At 37.7% G+C, this 27,659-nt stretch overlaps 1 long non-coding RNA gene across 1 annotated transcript; it reads left to right on the top strand.

The window, feature by feature from the left end:
- The first annotated feature begins 11,624 nt into the window (after positions 1–11,624).
- LOC129622481 (uncharacterized) lies at positions 11,625–26,389 on the top strand. Its single transcript, XR_008700011.1, has 3 exons — positions 11,625–11,778; positions 23,682–23,916; positions 26,160–26,389. It is a non-coding gene; the product is annotated as an uncharacterized LOC129622481 (long non-coding RNA).
- Positions 26,390–27,659: the final 1,270 nt, after the last annotated feature.

Here is a 27,659-nt window from a genome sequence, read left to right on the forward strand (position 1 = left end):
AACAGTTAGCAAGATATTGTAAAAATAAACATTCAAGGAACCAAAGAAACGTCATGAAATTTAAAATCAGTTCAGTTCAGTTCAGTTGCTCAGTCGTGTCCGACTCTTTGTGACCCCATGAATCGCAGCACACCAGGCCTCCCTGTCCATCACCAACTCCCGGAGTTCACTCAGACTCACGTCCATCGAGTCGGTGATGCCATCCAGCCATCTCATCCTCTGTCATCCCCTTTTCCTCCTGCCCCCAAATTTAAAATATGAGAGTGTATATATATATATATATATATATATATATATATATATATTTTTTTTTTTTTTTAAATCTCAGTAGATTTATTAAGAAGTAAACTTTTGGAAAACTTTAGGAAATCTCCCAGAAAGAAGATGAAAAATAACAGAAATAGAAAAGAGGACAGAAGATAAGAAAGCTTGAGTTTGGCTTAAATATTTTCTTGTTTTCATCAATGAATAAACGTACAGATTTTTAAAAAGTCAGATAGGTTTAGAACAGCAACAATAAAAATTATCAGTTCCCCCCTACATTTTCCTCCTTTCTACTTGGTGATTCACTTTGACTCTTTCAGCTATTTCCTGTTGGCATTTACCTGACCTTACACACTTAAAGAATGTGCATATTTTGCTATGTTTAGGTATATCAATTTGGAATATTATCAAATTCCTCATTATGATAGTGAAGCATTTTACTCTCTTATATTCCCATCCTCTCTGCTTCTCTTGCTCCATGATTCCAATGTAGTTGTATTCATTTTTTAAATTAAATCAATATCCAGTTATGTCTATGTAAATATTACTCACAGCTGAGCACTGTCCTAAGAATATATTTTCTTTCCTATATTTTTCTGAAGTTAATTATCACCATATTTTTTATTGAGGTACAACTTACACAGCATAATATGCACCCATCACTATAATTCAATGCACAACTCAATGAATTTTAGTAAATTTATAGGGCTGTGGAATTATCACCACAATCTAGTTTTGGAACAATTCCATCATCCTAGAAAATTCTAGTGTGTCTGTATGCAGTCGGCCCCTGCTTCCACTCCCGGCGGCAGGCATCCACTCATCTGTTTTCTGTCTCAATAAAATTTGCCTTTTCTGGAAACTTCATATAAATGAAATGATGCAACATGTAGTCTTTTGTATCTGGCTTTTTTCACTTAGCATAATATTTTGAGATTCATTATGTTGTAGCCTGTATCTGTAGTTTGTTCCTTTTTATTGATGAATAGTATTCTATTTTATGGATATACAACACTTTGTTAATCCACTCACTGACTGATGGATATTTGGATTGTTTCCACTTTCTGGCTACTATAAATAATGCTACTGATAACATATGTGTACAAGTCTTGTATGACTTGTGTTTTCATTTCCCTTGGATAAATATCTAGGCGTAGAATTGCTGAGTTATATAGTAAGTTTACATTGAATGTTTTAAGAAACCACTAATCTGTTTTCCAAGTAGCTGTCTTATTTTACATTCACGCAAGCAATCTATGAGAGTTCCAGTTACTCCATATCCTCACCTGCACTCAAAACTCTCAGTCTTTTAGTTTAAAGCCATTTTAATGGATGTAGAGCAGTACTTCATTCTAATTCATATTTCCCTAATGACTCATTATTTTAAGCCTCTTTTCCTGGGCCCATTATTTTTTTTATAAAATGTCTGTGTAAATCTGTTGCCTACTGTATTAGTTTTTTCTTTGTTTTATTGCTGCCATAACAAATTACTACAAATGTGGTTGCTTAAAGGTGAGAAGCCCGTTTGGGCTCAGCTGGATCTTCTGCTTAGAGTCTCACAAGCTGTAATTAAACTGTCAACAGGACAACAGGATGTGTCCTGTACTGAATGCTCTAGGCAAGAATCCTCGGTCAAACTCAGTCAGCTTGCTGGCCAGATTCAGTTCTTTGTGGTTGTAGGACCAAGGTTTCATTGCTAGCTGCCATCCAGAGACCAGTCTTTGTTTCTTAATGCTACCTGAATTCCTTTATTTAATTTTAATTCATTTTTAATTGTAGGATAATTCCTTTACAATGTTGAATCGGTTTCTCTCATACAACAATGTGAATCAGCCATATGTGTACATGTCACTTCCCTCTTGAACCTCCTTCCCACCCCTCTAGGTGGTCACAGAATACCATGTTGAGCTCCCTGTGTTGTACAGCAACTTCCCATTAGCTAGACGCAGAAGATATTAAGAAGAGATGGCAAGAATACACAGAAGAACTGTACAAAAAAGATCTTCACGACCCAGATAATCACGATGGTGTGATCACTGACCTAGAGCCAGACATCCTGGAATGTGAAGTCAAGTGGGCCTTAGAAAGCATCACTTACGAACAAAGCTAGTGGAGGTGATGGAATTCCAGTTGAGCTCTTTCAAATCCTGAAAGATGAGGCTGTGATAGTGCTGCACTCAATATGTCAGCAAATTTGGAAAACTCAGCAGTGGCCACAGGACTGGAAAAGGTCAGTTTTCATTCCAATCCCAAAGAAAGGCAATGCCAAAGAATGCTCAAACTACCGCACAGTGGCACTCATTTCACACGCTAGTAAAGTAATGCTCAAAATTCTCCAAGCCAGGCTTCAGCTTGAACTTCCTGATATTCAAGCTGGTTTTAGAAAAGGCAGAGGAACCAGAGATCAAATTGCCAACATCTGCTGGATCATGGAAAAAGCAAGAGAGTTCCAGAAAAGCATCTATTTCTGCTTTATTGACTATGCCAAAGCCTTTGACTGTGTGGATCACAATAAACTGTGGAAAATTCTGAAAGAGATGGGAATACCAAGCCACTTGACCTGCCTCTTGAGAAACCTATATGCAGGTCAGGAAGCAACAGTTAGAACTGGACATGGAACAACAGACTGTTTCCAAATAGGAAAAGGAGTTCGTCAAGGCTGTATATTGTCACCCTGTTTATTTAACTTATATGCAGAGTACATCATGAGAAACGCTGGACTGGAAGAAGCACAAGCTGGAATCAAGATTGCTGGGAGAAATATCAATAACCTCAGATACGCAGATGACACCACCCTTATGGCAGAAAGCGAAGAGGAACTCAAAAGCCTCTTGAGGAAAGTGAAAGTGGAGAGTGAAACAGTTGGCTTAAAGCTCAACATTCAGAAAACGAAGATCATGGCATCTGGTCCCATCACCTCATTGGAAGTAGATGGGGAAACAGTGGAAACAGTGTCAGACTTTATTTTTCTGGGCTCCAAAATCACTGCAGATGGTGACTGCAGCCATGAAATTAAAAGACGCTTCCTCCTTGGAAGGAAAGTTATGACCAACCTAGATAGCATATTGAAAAGCAGAGACATTACTTTGCCAAGAAAGGTTCATCTAGTCAAGGCTATGGTTTTTCCTGTGGTCATGTATGGATGTGAGAGTTGGACTGTGAAGAAGGCTGAGCACCGAAGAACTGATGCTTTGGAACTGTGGTGTTGGAGAAGACTCTTGAGAGTCCCTTGGACTGCAAGGAGATCCAACCAGTCCGTTCTGAAGGAGATCAGCCCCGGGATTTCTTTGGAAGGAATGATGCTAAAGCTGAAACTCCAGTACTTTGGCCACCTCATGTGAAGACTTGACTCATTGCAAAAGACTCTGATGCTGGGAGGGATTGGGGGCAAGAGGAGAAGGGGACAACAGAGGATGAGATGGCTGGATGGCATCACTGACTCGATGGACATGAGTCTGAGTGAACTCCGGGAGTTGGTGATGGACAGGGAGGCCTGGGGTGCTGTGATTCATGGGGTTGCAAAGAGTTGGACACGACTGAGCAAGTGATTTGATCTGATCTGATCTTATACACGGTAATGTATATGTTTCTATGCTACTCTCTCAATTCGCCCCACCCTCTCCTTCTCCTGCTGTGTCCACAAGTCTGTTCTCTATGTCTGAGTCTCTGTTCCTGCCTGAAAATAGGTTCATCAAGTACCATCTTTCTAGACTCCATATATATGCATTGAAAGTAAAAGTGTTAGTCGTTCAGTCTGTCCAGCTCTTTGCAACCCCATGGACCGTAGCCCCCAGTCTCCTCTGTCCATGGAATTCTCCAGGCAAGAATACTGGAGCAGATAGCAGGTAACCATTCCCTTCTTCAAGGGATCTTCTCCACTCAGGGATTGAATTCAGGTCTCCTGTATTGCACGTGGATTCTTTACCATCTAAGCTAACAGGGAAGCCCTGTATATGCATTAATATATGATGCTTGTTTTTCTCTTTCTGTCTTACTTCACTCTGTAGAATAGGCTCTATGTTCATCTATCTTACTAGAATTGACTCAAATTTTTCCATTTTATGGCTGAATTCCTTTAATTCTTTCTCTGTGCCCCTGCTCCAGCAACAAGGAGTTGCTTTCCTGCCACATTTTTAATTTCTCTGCCTCTGTCTTTTCTTGTTAGCTTATCTTTTTGATGCTAACTTTTATGGGCTAGTATGATTGCTGCTGCTGCTAAGTCGCTTCAGTCGTGTCCAACTCTGTGTGACCCCATAGATGGCAGCCCACCAGGCTCCCCCGTCCCTGGGATTCTCCAAGCAAGAACACTGGAGTGGGTTGCCATTTCCTTCTTCAATGCATGAAGTGAAAAGTGAAAGTGAAGTAGCTCAGTCATGTCCAACTCTTCATGATTAGATTGAGATAATTTAATCACAACCCAGATAATATAGAATAATATCTCTGTATTAATGTCCACACCCTTAATTAATCAGCAAACCCCTTATACCAAGTAATATAACATATTCACGGATTTTAGGGATTAGAGCATGGATACTGTGGGGACAGGTATCACCAAATATCCACTTTTAAGGGGCTTGTTGGTCTTATTAATGAGTTGTAAAATTGTGTATATATTCTGGATTCATGTCTGTTAGCAGAGGTTCACAAACTTTTTTTGTACATGGAAAGATAGTAAATATTTTATGTTTTGTAGGTCATATGGGATTGCTTTTGTATTAGCTTCTTTTATAAACAACCTTTATAAAAATGTAAAAACTATTCTGTGTGTGTGTGTGTGTGTGCGTGCGCGCATGTGCACACGCAGTCACTGGGCCGTGTCTCACTCTTTGCAGCCCCATGGACTGTAGCCCACCAGGCTTCTCTGTCCACGGGGTTTCCCAGGCAAAAATACTGGAGTAGGTCGTCATTCCCTTTTCCAGGAGACCTTCCTGATCCAGGAATCAAATCTACAACTCTTGTGTCTCCTAAGCCGGCAGGAGAATTGTTTACCACTGTGTCACCTGGAAAGCCCCTTCTTAGTTCATAGGTCTTACCAAAAACGGCTGTGGCCACAGTTTGTCAACCCCTAAGCTGTGTGATTTGCATATATTTTTATTAAATTTTCTTACTGATCCCTTTGGAAGAGTGTGATGGACAGACTTAAAAATGGCCCTCATAAGCCCTGCCTCCTGGTATCAGTGCTTTGATTGAATCCCTTCCCTTGAATACGGTGGGACCTGTGACCTGCTTTTCACCAATGATCTGAGGCAAAAGTGACTCCATGTACACTGTTAAAGAGTATAGCACCCATCTTATCAGAGTCTTTCTTTCTCCTGTTAGAGACTCTCTTTCTCTTTCCCTTTCTCTCTCTCTTCTTCCTGGGTTTGAAGAAGCAGGTTGCCATGAATCCTTTAGCCCCCAGGTACCAGACACTTCCAACAACTCTGCAAGTTAGTAAATGGACATTCTGTAACTGACTCTCAGCCCTGGCTGACACCTTGATTACAGCCTTGTAAGACCCTAAGCAAAGGACCCAAATGAACTGTCCTTATTTCTGACTTAGAGAAACTGTGGACTAATAAGTATGTGTTGTTTTAAGCCATTAATGTTGCAGTGATTTGTTATGCAGTATAGAACACTAATACAAAAAACAAATATCAAGTCTACTTTATTTTTTCTCTTGAAACCATACCTGAGAAATCTTTACCTAACTCAAAGTTACAAAGATTTCATCTTGTGTTTTCTTAAAGATGTTTTAGAGGTTCAGTTCCTACATTTCAATGTGTAAGGGTCTAAGTTTATTTTTTGAAATATGTGAATATCTAGTTGTCAATAATATCTAGTTTGCAACAAATGATTGCAAAGAATCTCCTTTCCTCCATTAAACAACTTTAGTACCTTTGTTGAAAATCAAAGGATTTTATAAATTTTATAAATTAAATTATAAATTTTATAAATTAAATTATAAATGTAAGAGTTTATTCCTATTTTGTTGATTCATTTTTTTTATTTTATTTTATTTTTAAGCTTTACAAAATTGTATTAGTTTTGCCAAATATCAAAATGAATCCACCACAGGTATACATGTGTTCTTTACCCAATACTCCACTGTCTTGATTACCATAGGTTTATAATGAGTTTTATAATCAGAAATTCTAAGTCCTCCAAATTTGTTCTTCATTTTAAAATTTTCATTGGTTACTTTGTGTTTCCATAAAATTTTATAAGCATCTTGTCAGTTTCTACAAAAAAATAAAGTCTCCTGGGATTTTGATAGAGATTTGTTTGACTCTAAGAATTACCATCTTGTCAATATTGAGGCTTGTAGTCTAGAACATAAAATGTCTCTCCGTTTATTTCAATTTTCATTTCTCAGCAGTCCCTTGGAGGCTTCTGTAAATAAAACTTTCCTTTTGTTACATTTACTCTAAATATTTTTTCTTCTTGATGCTCTGAGAAATGGACTTTCATGTTCCAATTCTTCATTGACAAAATACAAAAAAATAATTATTTTGGCATATTTATCTTGAATACTGTTATCTTGAACTCATCTATTAGTCCTAATATTTTATTTTAATATTTCTTAGAAGTTTCTACATGCAGGATCATGTTGTCTTCAGAAAACATAGTTTTACTTCTTCCTTTTGCTTTTTTATATGCTTTTAATTTCTTTGTCTTTTATTGTACAGTCTAGAATCTCCAGTACAATGGTGAATAGAGCTGGTGAGAGTGGATGTCTTTGCCTTACTCTTAATCTTAAAGACAAAGCAATTTAGTATAATGTTAGCTGTGGATTTTTGTACGTGCCCTTTTTCACATAAAGAAACTGCCCTGCTATTGCCAGCTTGAGAGCTTTTTATCATTCATGGGAGCTGAATATTTTTCAAAACTTTTTTTCTGTTTTTCTTGAGATGATCATGAAGTTTTTAATCTCATTTTTTATTAATATGGTATGGTGCATGCATGCATGCATGCTGAGTCACTTCAGTCGTATCTGACTCTTTGCAACACTATGGACTATAGCTCTCCAGGCTCCTCTGTCCATGGGAATCTCAAAGCAAGAATACAGGAGTGGGTTGCCATCCCCGCCTCCAGGAGATCTTCCCAACCCAGGAATCAAACCAGCAGTTCCTGCATTGCAGGCAAATTCTTTACCACTGAGCCACTGGGGAAGCCCAATATGGTATGGTACATTGATTTATTTTCAGATGTTAAAACAACCTTGTACTTCTGTGATAAGTAGATCTGTTAGTCACGGTATACTTTTTTTATATGCTGTTGGATTTCATTTGTTAGGTTTTTGAGGAGAGGGCGTTTGAGAATTTTTGATCTATATTCACATTAGATATTGATCTGTAGTTTTTTTTTCTTTCTCTTGGGATATCTTTATATGGCTTTGGTATCAGGATAATACTAGCCTTATAGCATTGGAAAGTATCCCCTTTTCCTCTATTTTTTGAATATCTATTTTTCTGGCAGAATTTGTAAAGTGTTTATATTATTTCTTTTTTTGAGCTTTTATTTATTTATTTTTAGCACGTATTTTATTGAAGTATAGTTGACTTACAATGCTTCAGGTGCACAGCAAGGTGATTCTGTATATATATACATATATTATTTTTCAGAATATTTTCCATTATAGGTTAGTGCAAGATATTGACTATAGTTCCCTGGGTTATACAGTAAACTTTTGCTGCTTGTTGCATATGTTTTTATTGTTTTTTTAAATTAGAATTTAAATATTTAACAGAGATCACTAGAGAAGGTATCTAGGCCTGGACTTTTTTTGAGGATTTTTAATTACTAACTCAATTTCTTTACCTGTCATTCTGTTCAGATTTTCTACAGCTCCTTTAGTTTGTTTTAGTAGTTTGTGCCTTTCTAGGAAATTTTCTGCTTCATCTAAGTTTTCTAATTATTTTGACATAATGTTGTTGACAGTGTATCCTTACAATTCTTTTAATTTGTGTCATCTTTCTTTATCTTGGTTAAACTAGATCAGGAGTCAATACAGTATGTATGGCTTAGTGGTGAGGTCATGATTGGCCCGTTATTTCATTCAAACACCTAGAGTCAGTCTGGCTGACACTCTGCTCAGTGATCTGTTTGTGGGTTAGGAGTAAATCCAGATTTCAAGCCTTTGGCATCTTTGATGTTACCTTTACACTTGGTCATGCTCTTTCAAGTATTCTCTGTATAAATGCATGCCGTCCTGGTCAGCCAGTGATGTCTGAGGACCTTTGCTAGCTCTTCCAGAGCTGTCTGATTTTTTTGGAATCCACTGCTAAATTTCTAGTTAGTTTGTAGGTCTGCCACTCACTCCAACCAGGATCACAACCTCAGGCTTGGATTACAAGGTTGTAGCCTAGACCATTTTCTTCCTATCCAGGCTACTACTATCACTGACATAACTTTATTGTGTGTGAGTTGTTTTGCCCTTCCCTCCAAGTCAAGTCAGCCCTTCAGCAGGAAAGCTTCTGCTTTGATGGCTTGCCCAACCTGGTACAAAGTGAAGTAAAGTGAAATCTCTGTCATGTCCAACTCTGTGACACCATGGACTATAGCCTACCATGCTCCTCCATCCATGGGATTTTCCAGGCAAGAGTACTAGAGTGGGTTGCCATTTCCTTCTCCAGAGGATCTTCCCAACCCAGGGACTGAACCCGGGTCTCCCACATTTTAGGCATGCTTTACCATCTGAGCTACCAGGGAAGTCAACCTGGTACAAACACCATCCCAAATGCACTATAGGACTGGATGGGAATAGTTCCAGGCAAGAATGGAACAGATTTCCACTGCTCTTACCTGAAATTCAACAATATTTTTTTTAGTAATAAATAATTCTCAATTTGTTGTTTGCCTTTGATTTTCGGAACCCTCAAATTTCTTTGGAAAAAAAATTGATGAGTTTTACAGTTATTTTGAGGGCTTCCCTGGTGTCTCAGCAGTAAGACCTGGGTTTGATCCCTGGGTCAGGAAGATTCCTTGGAGAAGGGCATGGCAACCCACTCTAGTACTCTTGCCTAGAGAATCCCATGGACAGAGCATGGCAGGCTGCAGTCCGTAGGGTCACACAAAGTCAGACGCAACTAAGCAGCATAGTTATTTTGAGGAAGATAGGATTTACCAGCCTTATTACTTTCCCATAATTGGAAATTCCTGCCCAGGCCACCTGGCGTCCCAAATATCTGTTCATTTTCACTTATTTAGTTTTCCCCTATACGTATTGCTAATTGTCCACGCACTACCAATAGTCAGAAAACTTTCACCAGAAAGAAATCTCCCCCTTTCGATGTTTTATTTTGGGAAATTTCCATTCTGAAAATTTTCATTCTAATTTTCATTCATTCAATCTAGAGTAATATTAACTGCACAACTAATATCAGTTTTTAATTATCTTAAGGATTCCCTTTACTCATCTCCTAATTTAGTTTATCTATCTAAACAGAATTAAAAGTCCGTCAGAAACTTAAGGTTTTCTCTTTTTTGGTTTATTCTCTTGCTTTGGTGGAACACAACTTCCTGTAGAGCTTTTTCTTTTTTGTGTGTGTTAAAAATACTACTCTTTTAGAAAGAGTGGTGATGGCACTCCTCAACATGCTTGCTTCTGTAGTAACACTGATCTAAGCTATGACTCCCTCAGACTGTTGTTTAGTTGGGTGGAATTTTTGTTGTTGTTTTGTTAAGTGGGCAATTCAACTGAAATAAATAGCCTAACTGTTAGTGAAAATAGAGTGAGGAGAAAGGAGAAAAAGACCCAGAAATAGAGTCTTTCTTTGCCAGTGATTTCTAAAATTAGAGTTAAATTTTTTTGTATATAAAAAAAGAAAATGTTGCTTATTCTGGCCTCAAGGTGATTTCAAGACCAAAGCAAAGAGTACCCAAGGAAACACATTACATTCTCATTAGAGAAACATGAGGATTAAAAGATATTAATAGAAGCAAAAATAAAAAAAAGTCCATCTTAACAACACATCAGTATAGATCCTTGCCTAAAAAGGAATTCCAGTATACAAAGACTAGAACTTTACCAAAACTTAAATTAGTTCTAAGACATATTGTTGGTCAGAAGCATCTTCCAAATTTGCTTCACTCAAATCCCATCAAAAGAAAAGATGATTCTTACAGCTATGGAGGCCACAGTTAGAACCATATGCCCTGAAAATGATGGGACTGATTGTGTCTTGGAGAAAGGGGAAAAGGATGAGGAAGTGCCATTGGCAAATAATCTTATCCACTCCAGAATTACTTGTGAATGCTTCAGAATTGCTTTTCCTGTATCCAAGGAGGACATGGATGAATTGACAGTTATTCTGTTTATATTCAGGATGCAATTTGATCCTGAAATCGCCCAGTAGGCATCTCCTGGTTTTTACCAAGAACATCCACAATGATGTCACTCAAGAAAAATTCCTAGTTTATGAACACCTCTGAAAACTAACAGCTACCAGCAGCTTTGAACTGGTAAAAATTTTATTTGCTGAACAAATCTTCAATTGGATAGACCACCTGGGTTCCTAAGATGCAGATGGAGTGCCTGAAATAATTAACCACACATTTATTTTTACTTCTACAGTGAAGATAGAAGTTGTACGCACAGTACCGAGTCTTATTATGAGCTCCATTGGATAAACTGGCACCAAGGGGCTGAATACATCCGATATGAAGACTGTCTTCTGAGATGAGAGTCATTTTATCCATGTTAGGGATAAATTTACTACTTTTTCAAGAGAGCTTGTCAAGAACTGAAGGTATAATATTTCTTAATTACACAAAAGTTCATTAGGTTTCACAGAAAATTCTCAATATGCTATTTTGAAGGCTGGACACATTTATTGATGTTGATGACGGAGTATTTGTTTGCCTTTATTTACATTTTAAGCAAAAAACACTCTCAGAACCATCTAAAGAGAGATTTGTTTTGGTCTGGTTCACGTGGAAGATAACTTGGGGCCATATAAATGAGGTAAACTTTCCCTTTAAGGCTAGTCGATTTGTACAGCTATGAAGTCTTAAGCAACCTGTAAGTCAACAGGGCCCTTAACACTCACATATTTACAAAGTCTTGGATTAGGCACAAAATGGGTGGTGAAGGGACCAAAGCCTGCCTGGCCTCCATATTTAAGTCAATTTTTCCCATCTTATTCAATCTTTTAATACTATGTATCTCTTCATAATATTCACCATGATTGTACCTTAACATTTTTAATGATCCTTTTGATTGGATGACTTGACTACAATCTCCAATTATTCAATGTCAGTGGTGCTGTGGACGTATTTTGTAGATGCAATTCAAGTTCATAATCAGTTGATTTAAAGTAGGGAGATTATCCTAGATGATCTGGGTGGACCTGATTCATGGAGCTGAAAGGCTTGAAAAGGAAAGCTGAGGTTTCCCCAAAGAAGAAGAAATTTCTACGTGTGGATAGCAGCTTCAGCCTATGCCTGAGAGACCAGCCTGTCCTTTCTGAAAGCTTGCCCTACAAATTTCAGACTTGCCTTAGTAGACCACACAATCAAGTAAGCCAACTCCTTGTAAGAAATGTCTTAATATATATCTTCTACTGGTTCTATTTCTCTGGTCAAATCTTAATTCTTATAACATTGTGTGTGATTCTTTAGAAAATATGTTTTACTTTCTGAACTATTTTTATTTATGTATTTATTATTTGCCAGCTATGGTATTTCATGGTATGGAATAATGTCTAGTCACAAAACTCACTCAAAAAAAAAAAAAAAGTGTGCTGAATGAGTAATTACAGATTGATAGATTTATGTAGCTTTAACTGAACTATGCTGCTGCTGCTGCTAAGTCACTTCAGTCGTGTCCGACTCTGTGCGACCCCATAGATGGCAGCCCACCAGGTTCCCCCGTCCCTGGGATTCTCCAGGCAAGAACACTGGAGTGGGTTGCCATTGCCTTCTCCAATGCATGAAAGTGAAAAGTGAAAGTGAAGTCGCTCAGTCGTGTCCAACTCTTCGCAACCCCATGGACTGCAGCCCACCAGGCTCCTCCACCCATGGAATTTTCCAGGCAAGAGTACTGGAGTGGGGTGCCATTGCCTTCTCCGTAACTGAACTACATATAACCTCTAAATATAACTGAAAGCAGGATTATATCTTCCAAATCTCTAGAAAAAATATAAATGAAAAAATACATAGTTCATCCAGTAAGAGGTAAATAACAAAAAGAACAAGAAGCATAAACTTAGAAAAATACTAAAAATTTCAAAAGTAGATCAAAAAGATTAATTGTAACAATTAATGGATATTGATACAAAATTCTTTATTAATAAAAAGAAAATACTTAGATTTAGTTTTATAAAAATCCAACTAACTGTTGCTTGTAAGAAAAATGTATAAACCAAAAGTTTTAAAAGCTTTAAGAGACTGATATGGTCAACAATATTTCCAACCACTGTTAAAAAAAAGCAGAGGCAGTAATATTAATATTGACAAGAAAATACTCAGAAGGAAAAAGAAAAGCATATATGTGATAAAAAGGATAAATTTATATGAGTAAAAGGAGATATAAAAATTGGGAATTATGGGTCAGCTCATAAAAATATTAAAAATCCATATTGATAAAAACAGAAAAAATGGACAGAAATTACTTTAGTGAAATCCTTTATAAACCATTATAAATTTATAAAACATCAGTTCAGTTCAGTTCAGTAGTTAGGACATGTCCAACTCTTTGTGACCCCATAGACTGCAGCATTCCAGGCTTCCCTGTCCATCACTAACTCCTGGAGCTTGTACAAAACATCAGATATGTTTAATTGATGAGAAATTAATTTAAGAAGGATACATTTTATATGACATATATTTTGATCTATATCATATAATACTTTCTTTAAAGTGTCTTTGAAAGATATAATTTTGTCATTTTCTAGAAATAAAGAATATCCAAGGAAACTTCAAAAAATGGATATTTTGTTGGCCACATCCTTTAATCATAATGAAATAAAGCATAAAAAGTACAAATCCACTAAAAATTAATATCAAAAAATCAGACAAACATTTTTAACCCTTTGAGAATTAAAATAATTTCTCTTCAATAACCGTTGGCTAAAAAAAAAAATACAAAATGAAATAGCATATAAAAAGGTATGGCACTCAATCAAAAACTATACCGAAAAATAGGTAGAATCGAAAGTTTGTATTGATTTTTTTAAATAGGAAAATAAATAGAGAAAATGCACTAATCATTTACTTCAAGTAAGTTGGTGTTAGTCACTCAGTTGTGTCTGACTCATGGACTGTAGACTGCCAGGCTCTTCTTTCCAGGCAAGAATACTGGAGTGGGTTGTCATTTCCTTCTTTTTTTTTAAATTGATTTTTTTTAATTGGAGGCTAATTACTTTACAATATTGCATTGGTTTTGCCATACATCAACATGAATCCACCACAGGTATACACATGTTCCCCATCCTGAACCCCCCTTTCACCTCCCTCCCTGTACCATCCCTCTGGGTCATCCCAGTGCACCAGCCCCAAGCATCTTGTATCATGCATCGAACCTGGACTGGCGATTCGTTTCATATATGATATTATACATGTTTAAATGCCATTCTCCCAAATCATCCCACCCTCTCCCTCTCCCACAGAGTCCAAAAGACTGTTCTATACATCTGTGTCTCTTTTGCTGTTTTGCATACAGGGTTATCATTACCATCTTTCTAAATTCCATATATATGTGTCAGTATACTGTATTGGTGTTTTTCTTTCTGGCTTACTTCACTCTGTATAATAGGCTCCAGTTTCATCCACCTCATTAGAACTGATTCAAGTGTATTCTTTTTAATGGCTGAGTAATACTCCATTGTGTATATGTACCACAGCTTTCTTATCCGTTCATCTGCTAATGGCCATTCCCTTCTTCAGGGGATCTTCCTGACTAGGGATCTAATCTGGGTCTCCTGCATTGCAGGCAGATTCTTTAGAAAAGGGGCTTCCCTGGTGGCTGGCTTCCCCTGTGGCTCAGACAGTAAAGTATTTGCCTGTAATGCAGAAAACCTGGATTCGATCCCTGGGTCAGGAAGATCCCCTGGAAAAGTAAATGGCAACCAACTCCATACTGTTGCCAAGAAAATTCCATGGAGGGAGGTGTCAGGTAGGCTACAGTCAATGGGATCGCAAAGAGTTGTACATGACTGAGCAACTTCACTTCTTTAGAAAAGAAACAAGTACCGTAATATTTTAAGGAAACTAGAGAATAGAAAGTAATGATGGTTAAGTTAAGATAGTGAATTAGAAAATAGCAAAAAAAGAAGATAAATAAAGGCAAGGTCTGGTTCTCTGAGAAAAACTTAACACAATTATAATTCTTTAATAAATCTAATAAAAAGAGATTGTGTCAAATATGGACATAATTTTCATCTCTGTATATCATGTTCAATTCTACAAATAAAATTAACAATCCTTAATGACAAGGAAGAAATTGGAAATCTTAGCTTTAAGGAAAATTTTAGATATCTTCCTCCCAAAACTATAGACTCAGACAGTGTATATCTTGATCTACTTTATGGATAAATTATTTTAATCATCCAAGAAATTAATAATTCCCATACAATGTAAACTATTCTACAACAATATAGCAAAATATGGAAATATTTCCCCATGTATGAAATAAATTAAGAATTAGTTTGGGGAATAAGAGTCTTGCAATTTCCTAGTTAGGTTATCTTCAGTGATTGCTCTCAAATGCAGTTTCCTAATAAAATGAGAATGGGGGTTTCCCAGGTGGCACAGTGGTAAAGAATCTGCCTCCCAATGTAAGAGATGCAAGAGACGTGGGTTTGATCCCTGGGACAGGAAGATCCCCTGGAGAAGGAAATGGCAACCCATGCAAGTATTCTTGCCTGGAAAATCCCATGGACAGAGGAGTCTTGCAGGCTGTAGTCCATGGGGTCGCGAAGAGTTGAACTTGACTGAACATGCAGCACATATACACATAAAATAAAAATAGTTATGGTACAAACTTCATAAATTGTCTGTGAAATTTAAAGGGGATAATTCATGTAAGTCTCAACTTAGCAGATTCCCAGGAACACAGTGTAAACTCTATAAGGTTTTTTCAGCTAGAATAACCCTGATACAAAAACTCATTAAATATAACACTAAAGTCAACAACACACCAATTTAGTTAATGAGAAATGATGGACAAATCTAAATAAAATATATGCAATGAAATTTAATAGCCTATTAGAGAATAATAGTGGAGAAAGAAATGGCAACCCACTCCAGTATTCTTGCCTGGGAAATCCCATGGACAGAAGAGCCTGGCAGGCTACAGTCCATGGAGTCGTGAAGAATCAGAAACAATTCAGACTACATAACAACAAGAGGATAATCGAACATAAATACAATGACAAATTAGTGTTAGGACATATGATTATGCAATTAATCTAGCTACATTGATGCACCAAATAAGAAAAGCATATTATCACATAAAGATCCTATGCCTGATAGCATCTTACAAGTGAAGAAGGAAAATAAGATATCTAATATGATAAAGCCAACAGCTTCTTAATGATAGAACACTAGAAATGTTGCCACTGAAATCACAAAGTACACACAAAAGGCAAAGAGGCTAGTTTCCCAAGATATTATGCAACCAAGTTTTCAGGCCTAGGTGGCTTAGCTCTAGACAGACTTTCAGTTCCTTATTCATCGATATTCATCAAGCCGTTACTCATGTAAACCAGTCATTCTGGGTGTGATCTCTAGACCAGCGGCATCAGTATCACCTGTGAACTTGTTAGAAATCTGAATTCTTGGACACTACCCCAGAGCTATTGACTCAAAAACTCTGGAGGAGATGCCCAACAATCTAAGTGTTAATAACCCCTCTAGGAGATTTAAGCCCCTGTCTTTGACGGCTCTCTTAAATTCAAATGCAATTCCAACTAAAAATATATTCTGCTGATGAGTATGCTGAGAAAATTCACTAATCTCCCAGGAAAAAAAAATTAAGTTAGATATTCACTTGGTACACAAAATTGAATTTCACATAGATTTGAGATTATATAAAATCAGAAAAAAACACATATAGAGCATTATATGTCATGAGTGTGAATAATAAGCATAAGAATAAATAGCACGTTAGGACTAAAGGGTGTAATTGTTAAGAATGGGCCCCCAAGGCATCTTACATAAAATTATATAACAGAATAAGACATTTGTGATGCTTTCAATAATTACCGAACTTAAAAAACTGCTCCATGAAATGGCTATTGTTTCTCCCCAGTTTCCTTGAGTTGGAAGTTTACCCAAACAAATTTCACTCTGGACCTCACCAAGGCTTCTAAACTCATAGGCTCCTCCTATGTTGTGTGGCTTGGAGCCTTTAGAAATGTATCCAGAACAATGAATAGTCTGGGCCTCACATAAATGGACCTCCTTTACTAAGTGAATTCAGGAACCATCTCATTCTCTCTCTGGCTGTTGAGTCTCCCATCCTGCCTTATTCTCTGTCCTTTTTCAAGTGTGCATCTCCAGTTTAAGTCACCATTTACCCTCTTGTCTTTCAATCTTCAAGCTTTACCTCTCTGGCTTTAATCTCATCTGATTTGGCTTTTCCCTAGCCCAACAGAGGAGCAGGGATCAAGCCCTAAACTTTCTGTGCAAGTGGTGTTCTGGTTAATGGTTAACAACCAGCTCCTTCTGATAGATATGGCCAGAAGGCACGAACTACGTTTATTATAAATTTCTAATGATACAAAGGATATTTTATATCATAATTTTGTTTAAACTCTTGTATCCAAGCCAGCATAAGATTTTGGTTGAGGAGCAAGAGGATAGGTCTGAATGTTGGTTGATATATTCCTTTACATTAATGAGAAAGTAGAACAATAAAGATCTATGTAGGAACTTCAACACTTTCCCAATGATCTGAGTGATTTATTTGCTCCATCAGAAAAATTTTTTTTAGTTCTGGGAAAATATTCCCTCAATTTTTGTGCTAATCACACCTCATTGGTCACAGTGAAGGCATTCTTTGAAGTGTAATCTACATTTTCTCCTTTACTTTCTAAGGTCCAGACGATCAACAAACAGTAAATCAAGCCTTGATTTGCAGTATTTATCAGTTTCTTTGGGGTGAGCTTTTCCATCATGGCTAATCTCAAGTTGCTAAGGTGACACCACTGGATGTAGAGTTGAAAAGAAAGGAGTAAAGATGGTAGCAGATCAGGGCATTGCATTTCCACTATATAGACACAGCGGGCACAAACAAACTCAAAATATAGATTAAATAATTACTAATGGTGAGTTCTGACTATTTATTAACTTTGTTTTTACTATAATTTAATAGGTGTTTACATAAATTACTTTTTAATTATGGCTTTCAAAATTCCTGAAATGTTATTTTCATGAGCAAACCACTGGCTCCATTTTCCCTGCATCTCCCCAGAAAAGTGTTTTTCAACATTATTTGTACATCCATAAAGAAGACTGAGAAATATATACATTCATTAGTAGCCTGCATATCTTCCATCTTGCTAATGTGTTCTTCTAAGAAGAAGACAAATACTGCAGAGCATCAGGGAAGGCTCTTAGAAATTTGGATCATTGGTGGCATAAGCCCAAATCTGTTCAAGCAGTAGGCTCATTTGAGAAGCTCAGACCCTGGCCCTCATTTTCAGCCTGCACAGTTGGAAGAGGCCAGTGTTCATGAAGGGCATCCATGGCGGGAGTTTACTGAAGGGTTGCTGAACTTCAGGCAGGGCTATCTTGGAAGCTCAATGGTTGTGTGGAGTAAGAAGCCAAAAAGACTTCTTCCCACTTTGACTGTGGCTGTACTGTTATTCTTACACATAGAACTAGATTCTGGTCAAGTAGAGACAATAGCAAAGAATAATAATTATTTAGTGAGTACTTGTTCTGTCCTAAATATCATGCTAAATGCTATATATACATCATCTTCATAACCCTTAAAACAACCTTGGGTAGTAAGGATTATTATTCCCACTTACAGCCAGAAACCTGAGAGACAGAGCAATTAAGGAATTTGTCCCAGGATCACCCAGACAAGTGATAAATTAGGATGTGAACCAGCTGTGTTTCTCCAAAGCCAATGCTTTGCTGAATCACCTCCTTGGGCTTCCCTGGTGGTTTCCCAGGTAAAGAATTCACCTGCAATGCAGGAGATGCAGGTTCAATCTCTGGGTCAGGAAGATCCCTGGAAAAGGAAATGGCAACCCACTCCAGTATTCTTGCCTGGGAAATCCCATGGGCAGAGGAGCCTTGTGGGCTACATTCCATGGGGTTGCAAAGAGTCAGACACAAATTAGTGACTAGATAACAACAACCAAATCCTCAGTCTGGAGATCCAGGATTTTTGAGACCCATTAATAACAATGCGGATGCAGTTCATTCATTCTTCAACATTCCTCATTAATCCATTAACCAGATACACTTAGTATATTTTTGTTTTCAGCTGATATTGTTAATGGCATCCATTTCCACTAACAGGGATGTCCTAATTTGGGGGTTAAATTATATGTCTTTCTATATACAGAAGAACATGTTCTGTGTACTAGTAGGAACAGAGGGAAATTGTATCTCTGCCCTGATTCCAGTGGACCCAAGATGGCAGCAGCACAAAACCTGCCTCAATTCTTTTCTTTTCCAGCTTACCAGATTGAGTCTGCACAGCCACCTCTCCAAGGGCCCTACACTTTCATGAGCATGTGTAAAGAGGAAGGGTCAAATTTTCCAAATACAATTTCAGTAATTAGAATGTGTGGTGGTGCCCTTTGACCTCTGAGATTACCTTCACTGAATGCCACTACCTACAACTATATCATCCTAAAACTACATCATCATCTTGAATGAGCACTTCCCCTCACCCCAGTTGACATCCTATGGAAACCTAGTTCTGACAGTCACAGATGTATTTCAAAGCAACTTTTCTCCATGTAATGCTTGAAAAACACACATTTTCACTCCTGGGAAACTCAGTGGATACCTGGAAAAGGGGCAACCCCTCAAAAGGAACAAGATTACCTAATGCTTCTGAGATACAAAGTCAACCATGCTCAGCTTGGGATTCCCTCCTGGCTCAGCTGGTAAAAGAATCCACCCGCAATGCAGGAGACATGGGTTCGATCCCCGGGTTGGGAAGATCCCCTGGCGAAGGGAAATGCTACCCATTTCAGTATTCTGGCCTGGAGAATCCCATGGACTATACAGTCCATGGGGTTGCAAAGACTTGGACACGACCGAGCTACTTTCACTTTCACTTTCATGTTCAGTTTACAACAGTGTTCTTAGATTATTTAAGATGACACCACCAAGGACAAAAGATGAAGTAAAATTTGGAAAACTTTCCATGGAAACATAAAAAAATACTGTGGAAAACCAGGCAAAAATAAAGGTATTTTAATTGATTATTTGTAGATTAGCTGTTAACTATTGTTAAAGCATGTGTAACCTGAAGACTTTCGTTTTACGAATGTATCAAGTGAACCCTAAGCTTAAAAAGATATGAACACAAATAGTCCACTTAACTTTTTTCTTATTTGTTCATTTATTTATTTTTGGCTGTGCTGAGTGTTCACTGCTGCACAGCCTTTCCCTGGTTGTGGTGAACAGAGCCTATTTTCTAGTTACGGTGGGCAAGTTTCTCATTGCAGCAGCTTCTCATGCTGCAGAGCACAGGCTCTGGAGCCTGCGGGCTTCAGTAGCTGTGGCTGCTGCGCTCTAGAGCACAAGCTCAATAGTTGTGGGCTTGGTTGCTCCGAGGTATGTGGTATTTTCTCGGACCAGGCATTGAACCTGTGTTTCCTGCATTGGCAGGGATATTCTTTACCACTGAGCCAGCAGGGAAACCCCATAATAATCCACTTTTGGAATTATTGGAAACCCAATAATCCACTTTTAAATCTTGAATATTACACAGTCTCTTTCTCTGTAGATGAGTATCTTAAGAAAAATTATTTATCAAATTAATAACAAATGCTTTCACAATTTTAAATATGCTCTGTATAGTCAATTAAATTAAGATCTTCAAACACAGGCTAGTTATTTTGATTTAAATAAAAGAAACAATTTATACACTATATAACAGTAATGTTTTTTGGCCTTTACCACCAGGAAAACTACATTTTTCTGGTTTTAAAATACCTTAGTATGGGTTTTTCTTATAAGGGTCAAAAAAAAAAAAAAAAAACCTTCCAGAAAATATCAACCTAAATAGAAAACCCATTTCTTTCCCAACATTGCCTGGAGCAGTAACCCAGGTAAACATACTTGTATGTATTTGTGTGTGTGTGTGTGTGTGTGTGTGTGTATGTAATATATGTTATGCTGTGGATTTTCCTGGAAGGTTTTTTCATTCTTTTCTGCTAATACTGTTTGAATTATTAAATATTAATGAAATCAAGGAACTAATCCTTATGGATTATACCTTAAACACAGGGGATGGCTCGCAACGATATGAAGTTGCAATCTAACACTTAGGGACTAAAGAATACTACTATGGTCAAGTCACAAAATAGGTATTGCCAAAAAATATTTAAACTAACTACTCGGGCATATTTATTCTTTTTTGCTATCAATTGTTATTTATATTAGGTTGTAATAAATGCAACATTTCTTTACCAGTATGGTTTTAATGAAAAATTATGGATTATATTATTTTGCTGAGTGAGGACTCATGGTTTACTTTTACATCTTGACATCAATAAGAAAAGAAAAACTTTATATAAGATTATTTGAAATCTCCTATTCTTATTAAAGTTTATTTCTAAAGTATGAAAACACATTTTTAAATAATATTCAGATAATTTTTCATAACTTTTCCTAAAACTGTACCTCAAAATAATTTAGAACATGAGGCAGAAGGGAATATGAAATGACTTTAACAAATCACTGAATAATATTGATTGTAACCTTCCATAACTTTTAGCAGTGTACCAAGAAGTGGAAGTGTTAGTCACTCGATCATATCCAACTCTTTGCAACCCCATGGACTGTGCCCACCAGGCTCCTCTGTCCATGGGATTTTCCAGGCAAGAATACTGGAGCAAGTTGCCATTTCCTTCTCCAGGAGATCTTCCTGATCCTGGGATTGAACCCGGATGTCCTGCACTGCAGGCAGATTCTTTACCATCTGAGCCACCAGGGAAGCCCAGCATATAATTCTGGCCTGCCATCTAGGACAGGGGTGGGCAAATCACTACCCATTGACCAAATTAGCCTGGGACCTGTTTTTGTATGGTTCTCTACCCAGAATGGTTTTCAAAGAGTAAACAAGTCCCCAAAGAACATACAACTAAGATAGTATATGGCCAGCCAAAGCCTAAAATATTTACCATGTGGCCTTTTATAGGATTTTCCCTGGTCTAGAAGGTCACAAATTTGTGAAGGAAATGGGATTCACATATGTCCAATAATTACTGAGAAACATAAATTATATAGAATAGACTGAAGGTAAATTGGAAATTTAGAGAGAAGACATTCATCATTGTGGATCAAAATTCCCTACAGATAATCACCTCTGAAACTTACTGTGATCATGAATGACCTGGGGATCTTGTAATCATGCAGATTCTGATTCAACAGGTCTGGGGACAGGTTCTGCATTTCCAACAAGCTCCCCTGTGATACCTGGTTGCTCTTCCATACCTTATATTTTAAATAATGAGCGCTTTGAGGTCAGCAAGAGTTTGGAAAAGCCAGAGTAGCAGGTAAAGGGGCCTGCCTGTTGATATACTTAGAAGCCATGGTTACAGGCTTAGGAAAATAGTTCAACGGCAGAATAAATGTATCTGTGTTTTCCGTAAGTTTCTTGCCTATGAGATGACAACCCCCAGGGCTCACTTTCCTCTAACACTGTTACCCAGATTATTGATACTAGACCAAAGCTACATTCATATGAAATACGCCAATCATTTTTTCCAGTAGTCTGAAAGACAGGAAAAACCCTGTTGAAAGGAAAATTTTCTTAAACTGGGAGCTGAATCAACATGAGTAGAGTTAGTTTTGTAACATAGACTTTGCAATTTAACTACCTTCTTGTCTATCCTTTCAGTTTCACATTCAAACTGATCTAAGAGTTATTTAACATTTTAATACGTTTTCAATGCTGTAATTTCATCCCTACACAATCAAAAGCCATTTTCAGCTCTAACCAGAAGATTCTGTATAAATAACCATTCACCAAAAGAAACATTTGCATCTAGGACATTGCAAGCATCTCTAAGCATGCACTTGGCTAGACTAACTTAAACACTGTTAACAGTAGTAAAAATATTAAGACTATTTTTCATTGTGAAATAAAGAATTTTATAATAGTCTCAGATACAGTTTAGGAGTATTTTAAATTTATGGTGTCAGAGTGGATGATGCAGATCCTGATGCTTGAAGAAGAATGAAGGGCAGTCTTTAAAATCAGGCCATCCTCCTGGTACCCAAAAGTATGAAAACACATGGATGGCAACTAAATTTCATTACAGCCAGGAGAAAAGAACATTATTAACCCAGAATAAGACATTTGGGGGCAGTTCTGATTTTCCCCCTAAGGTTTCTCTTAAAGAAACAAAGAAAATATGTTTTAAAATTACCTCTATGACACCCACAGATAGTATTCCTGGGTAGATACAGACCCAGTGTGGGGCTGGTACCTGCAGTGATGGATGGGTTGAATTCAGTGAGTGGTACTGCTAAGCGGTACCTGCAGAAAGCACTGTGTACAAATATATGGCCCACTCCAGCATTTGAGTAACTTGCTCTGCTTTCTCCTATGAGTTTCCCCAGACTGACCTCCATACTGGTCACTCAGAAAGGGTTTCCTCCCAGGCTGAGCTCCCTTTCACAGCGTCTTTCTAATTTTTTAGCCCTAGTAAGTTGCCCCAGGTTTTCTTTTCCTACAACATTTAAACAGCTTGGTTTCATTTTTTTAAGCCTGTAACCTATGTGTAGGACCCTCTGAGTCCACTTCTGAGAGCAATCACTGAATTGAGAGGCTTAAAACTGATGAAAAGTTTGAAAAAAATAAGCAACATGAGGAAATGCTGAAGGAAATGAGGTTACTTAAACTGGAAAAAGGAGCACAAGACATAAGGAAATCAGTGGTATGCTCTAACTAACTCAGAGGAGCTCTCAAGAGCTGAGTTTTAAATTTTCAGGAATTTTGTGAGCTGATTGTTAAACTCAAGCATTAATCACAGGTGAATTATCAATATATAAACTTACGTATCACAAACAAAAGTAATACAAAGGAGGACAGGAAACTTTTGGGGGTGATGGTTATATTTATTATCTTCCTTGTGGTGAAGATTTCAGGAAGCACGTTGAGTACTATAGAGTGATTGCTGAAACATTTATATCTTATTTATTCCATTATAAAATTTTAGGTAAGATTTATCATAAGCCCATTCTTAGTAATTAAACTCATCATTTCTCTTAATCTTCTTTATATTCTTTTATAGAAAGTGATAGAACTTTGGAATCTCTATTTTGAAGGACAAAAGCATGAGTTCTCCTACTCAATGAGATTTGTCACTTCATCATGTGACATTCAAAGCTCCTGATGACTACAGATTCTTTGTGGCACAGCTGGGAACCTCTCCAACATAATAACTCAGAGGTAGAAGCTAAGAGAGCTAGTGCATGGTTGATCCAAAATTTGAGTCCAGCAAGGAAAATGTACTGGCCAGTTGAGAGGTAAGAAAATTGAGGAAACTGGTAAAACAGAGGTGATCCTGGATTATGGCCAGGAAAGGCAGCAAATATGGTCCATATTTTCTAAACTTTTGGGTATTTATAAAATAGTGAGCCACAAAAAGTTTTTAAAAAATGATTTCAGATGACAGCCAGTGCCCACTATAATTTGTCTCAGGTTCAAATGAATCACTAAAATGTTTTAGCTCCCAAGTCCATCTTTAAATGGATTCTGCTACATTCTATTCTGAACCTTTTGAAATAATATTTCTTTAACTTATTATTTTGGAAAAAAAATTACTCAATTTATAATTAAGCATGATTTTGCAAAGTTTACAGCAACCATCTTGTGCTTAAGAATGATTTTGGGATCATGCTTCACAAACAGCAATTAAAAGCATTCTGTAGCAAGTATTTCTTTGTCCCGAATTTGTGCCATCTAATAAAAACTGAGAAACAATTAGGCCATAATCTTAAATCCCAAGCTTTGCTTTAGTTTAGCATTTGTGGCTATAAGGAATACAAATTAACTGGCATTAGCTAGCTCAAGGAAAGGAAGTTTGCTGTGAGGGCTCACACTGAAAAAGAAAAGGCAATGATTGGAATTACAATGGGACCCGGCCTTAGGGACCCAGGAGCTAAATGGCTGTTTGGTTTCCAGCAACTAAAATCTAAAATATTCATCCAAAGATCCTGTCAAGTAACACCACTTTTTTCAGTTCCACAGAAGAAGGCAATGGCACCCCATTCCAGTACTCTTGCCTGGAAAATCCCATGGACGGAGGAGCCTGGTAGGCTGTAGTCCATGGGGTTGCTAAGAGTCAGACACGACTGAGCGACTTCACTTTCACTTTTCTCTTTCATGCCCCGGAGAAGGAAATGGCAACCCACTCCAGTATTCTTGCCTGGAGAATCCCAGGGACGACGGAGCCTGGTGGGCTGCCGTCTATGGGGTCGCACAGAGTCGGACACAACTGAAGCAACTTAGCCTAGCATAGCATAGCATAAGACAGGAAAAGGCAATGGCAACCCACTCCAGTACTCTTGCCTGGAAAATCCCATGGACGGAGGAGCCTGGTGGGCTGCAGTCCATGGGGTCGCTAAGAGTCGGACACAACTGAGCGACTTCCCTCTACTTTTTACTTTCATGCATTGGAGAAGGAAATGGCAACCCACTCCAGTATTCTTGCCTGGAGAATCTCAGGGACGGGGGAGCCTGGTGGGCTGCCGTCTATGAGGTCGCATAGAGTTGGACACGACTGAAGTGACTTAGCAGCAGCAGCATTAGAAAACTGGGCTTCCCTCTTAGCTCAATCAGTAAATAATCTGCCTGTAATGCAGGAGACCTGGGTTCGATTCCTGGATGGGAAGATCCCTGGGAGAAGGAAATGGCTAATTACTCCAGTATTCTTGCCTGGAGAATCCCATAGACAGGGGAGCCTGACATGCTACGGTCCATGGGGTCCCAAGAGTTGGACAGACTTAGTAACTAAGCCACCACCATTAGAAGACTTCCTCAGAGTTTCTGCACCCTTCCCCTCCCACCAACCATCCTCCCATGGTTTTGCACTGGACCCTCTAGCAAATTCTTTAAATCTCCACGAAGAAATACAATTATCTCAATGTATCTTTTTGTGACAGTCAGTGATGGAAAGTCAGTCTATGGGTTGGTTCCCAAAGTCAAGAACCAATCTCCAACTCGAATCAGATATCACCTGGGCAGCAGATCATCTGGGCTCTCTGTGGAGCAGTTCCCTCAGAAGAGGGATAGGTGTGGATGTGACTTTAATTACAATGGCCAACAAGGACCTACTGTACAGCATGGGGAACTATACTCAATATCTTGTAATAATGTATAATGGAGAAGAATCTAAAAATTGAAACTAACACAACATTGTAAATTAACTATACTTCAATGAAAAAAATTAACTAGTTAATTAATTAAAAAAAAAACAAACAATTATCGGCAGGTCAGAGCTGAGAAAAAATGGGCCCAGAACTTATCCAGGTGCATTTTGGGGTGTATTTAAGAAATACAGTAACAACATTATTTAAAAAATTCTCTAGTCATTCTGTTGCCTGTTCAGATTCTGACAACTGTATTCTGACAGATTTGGAGCTAGGGCAGAGCTCTGTACACATACTGTGCTACATAATAGCACACTATGATTTTTATTATTATTATTAAAGTCTTTATTGGATTTGTTACAATAATGCTTCTGTTTTATGTTTTTTGGGTTTTTTAGCAGGAAGCAGGAGAAGGCAATGGCAACCCACTCCAGTACTCTTGCCTGGAAAATCCCATGGACGGAGGAGCCTGGTAGGCTGCAGTCCATGGGGTCGCTAGGAGTCAGACACGACTGAGTGACTTCCCTTTCACTTTTCACTTTCATGCATTGGAGAAGGAAATGGCAGCCCACTCCAGTGTTCTTGCCTGGAGAATCCCAGGGACGGGGGAGCCTGGTGGGCCGCCGTCTATGGGGTCGCACAGAGTCGGATACGACTGAAGCGACTTAGCAGCAGCAGCAGCAGCAGCAGGAAGCATATGGAATCTTATCTCCCTAACCAGAGATTGAACCCCTACTCCCTACATAGGAAGGCAAGATTCTAACCACTGGATAGTCAGTGAAGTTCCTATTATTTTTTGCTTCAAACAAAGACCTCCCACAATTGGCCATTGATCCTGACAGTATCATTGTAATGTAAGTGACAAGGCAATCACTTCACTATAAAAAAGCTCCTTAACAACAGACTCTCAATGCCTCAAATTTTTGCTTAATAATCACTGTTAAACTTATGAATAATTTATGCAGGTAAAACAAATCAGAGTTTAACTCTGATTTATTAAAACAGTTTTTAGTTGTACTAAAACGCACTTGTATGTACATGTTATTTAAATGCCTAGAGATGCTATTTTGGCCTTTTGGATGACATTGCATTCAGATGTCTACAAGATTTACCTTTTATTAAAATATTTTATCCAGAAGTTAGTTGTACTGTAATTCATTTGGAGCTATATTCAGGAAACACATTTATTTTGAACTACATTTAGAACTGGAACAGATTGTGTGAATTAAGTAACTTTAAAACTAAAACTTATGATAGTTTCCTACCACATAATGATTATAGATTATAGCCATCCTGGGGCTACTAAGGTAAGAACATATGTCTGTTTTTTGAGTTTGAGTTGTTTCTTTTTATAAGAGTTACTTGGGCATTATAGAATTTGGACAGTTAAGGGAAATTATTCATTGCTATTTTATTTTCAGTATTAATATGCTTTAAATGATTACCACATAGTTATTGCCCCAATAGGCATTATTAAATACTTCAAATACCTTCAACTATTTTCTCAGTATGAGTTAGGTATTTTTAGGATAAATTTAGTCTTAGATAGCTATGATGCCATTTATTTAAGAAAGTATTATAATGGACATTTGAGTTTGTAAAATTTTGCTTCTGGAATTCTTGGTCAGTTGAGAGGTAGGAGAGACCCCAGAAAATAACTGAAATATTCCTATTACTTTAAACAATTGCAGGTTCAAGAAATTAATTTGAATTTTAAGAGATGTGACCTCCCAAGCAGTCATATCCAGTTATATATAAATAAATAATATAAAACTAAATAATGGTTTTTAAATATGTAGATTACATATAATTGTGGTGAGACAGGAAGGAAGGGAGCAGGGCAGAACTGTGGCAAAAGAATGGCATTAGTTCAGGTCAGTTCAGTCACTCAGTCGTGT

Source organism: Bubalus kerabau, chromosome 11 (assembly GCF_029407905.1).
Source record: "Bubalus kerabau isolate K-KA32 ecotype Philippines breed swamp buffalo chromosome 11, PCC_UOA_SB_1v2, whole genome shotgun sequence".
Lineage (NCBI taxonomy): Eukaryota > Metazoa > Chordata > Mammalia > Artiodactyla > Bovidae > Bubalus > Bubalus kerabau.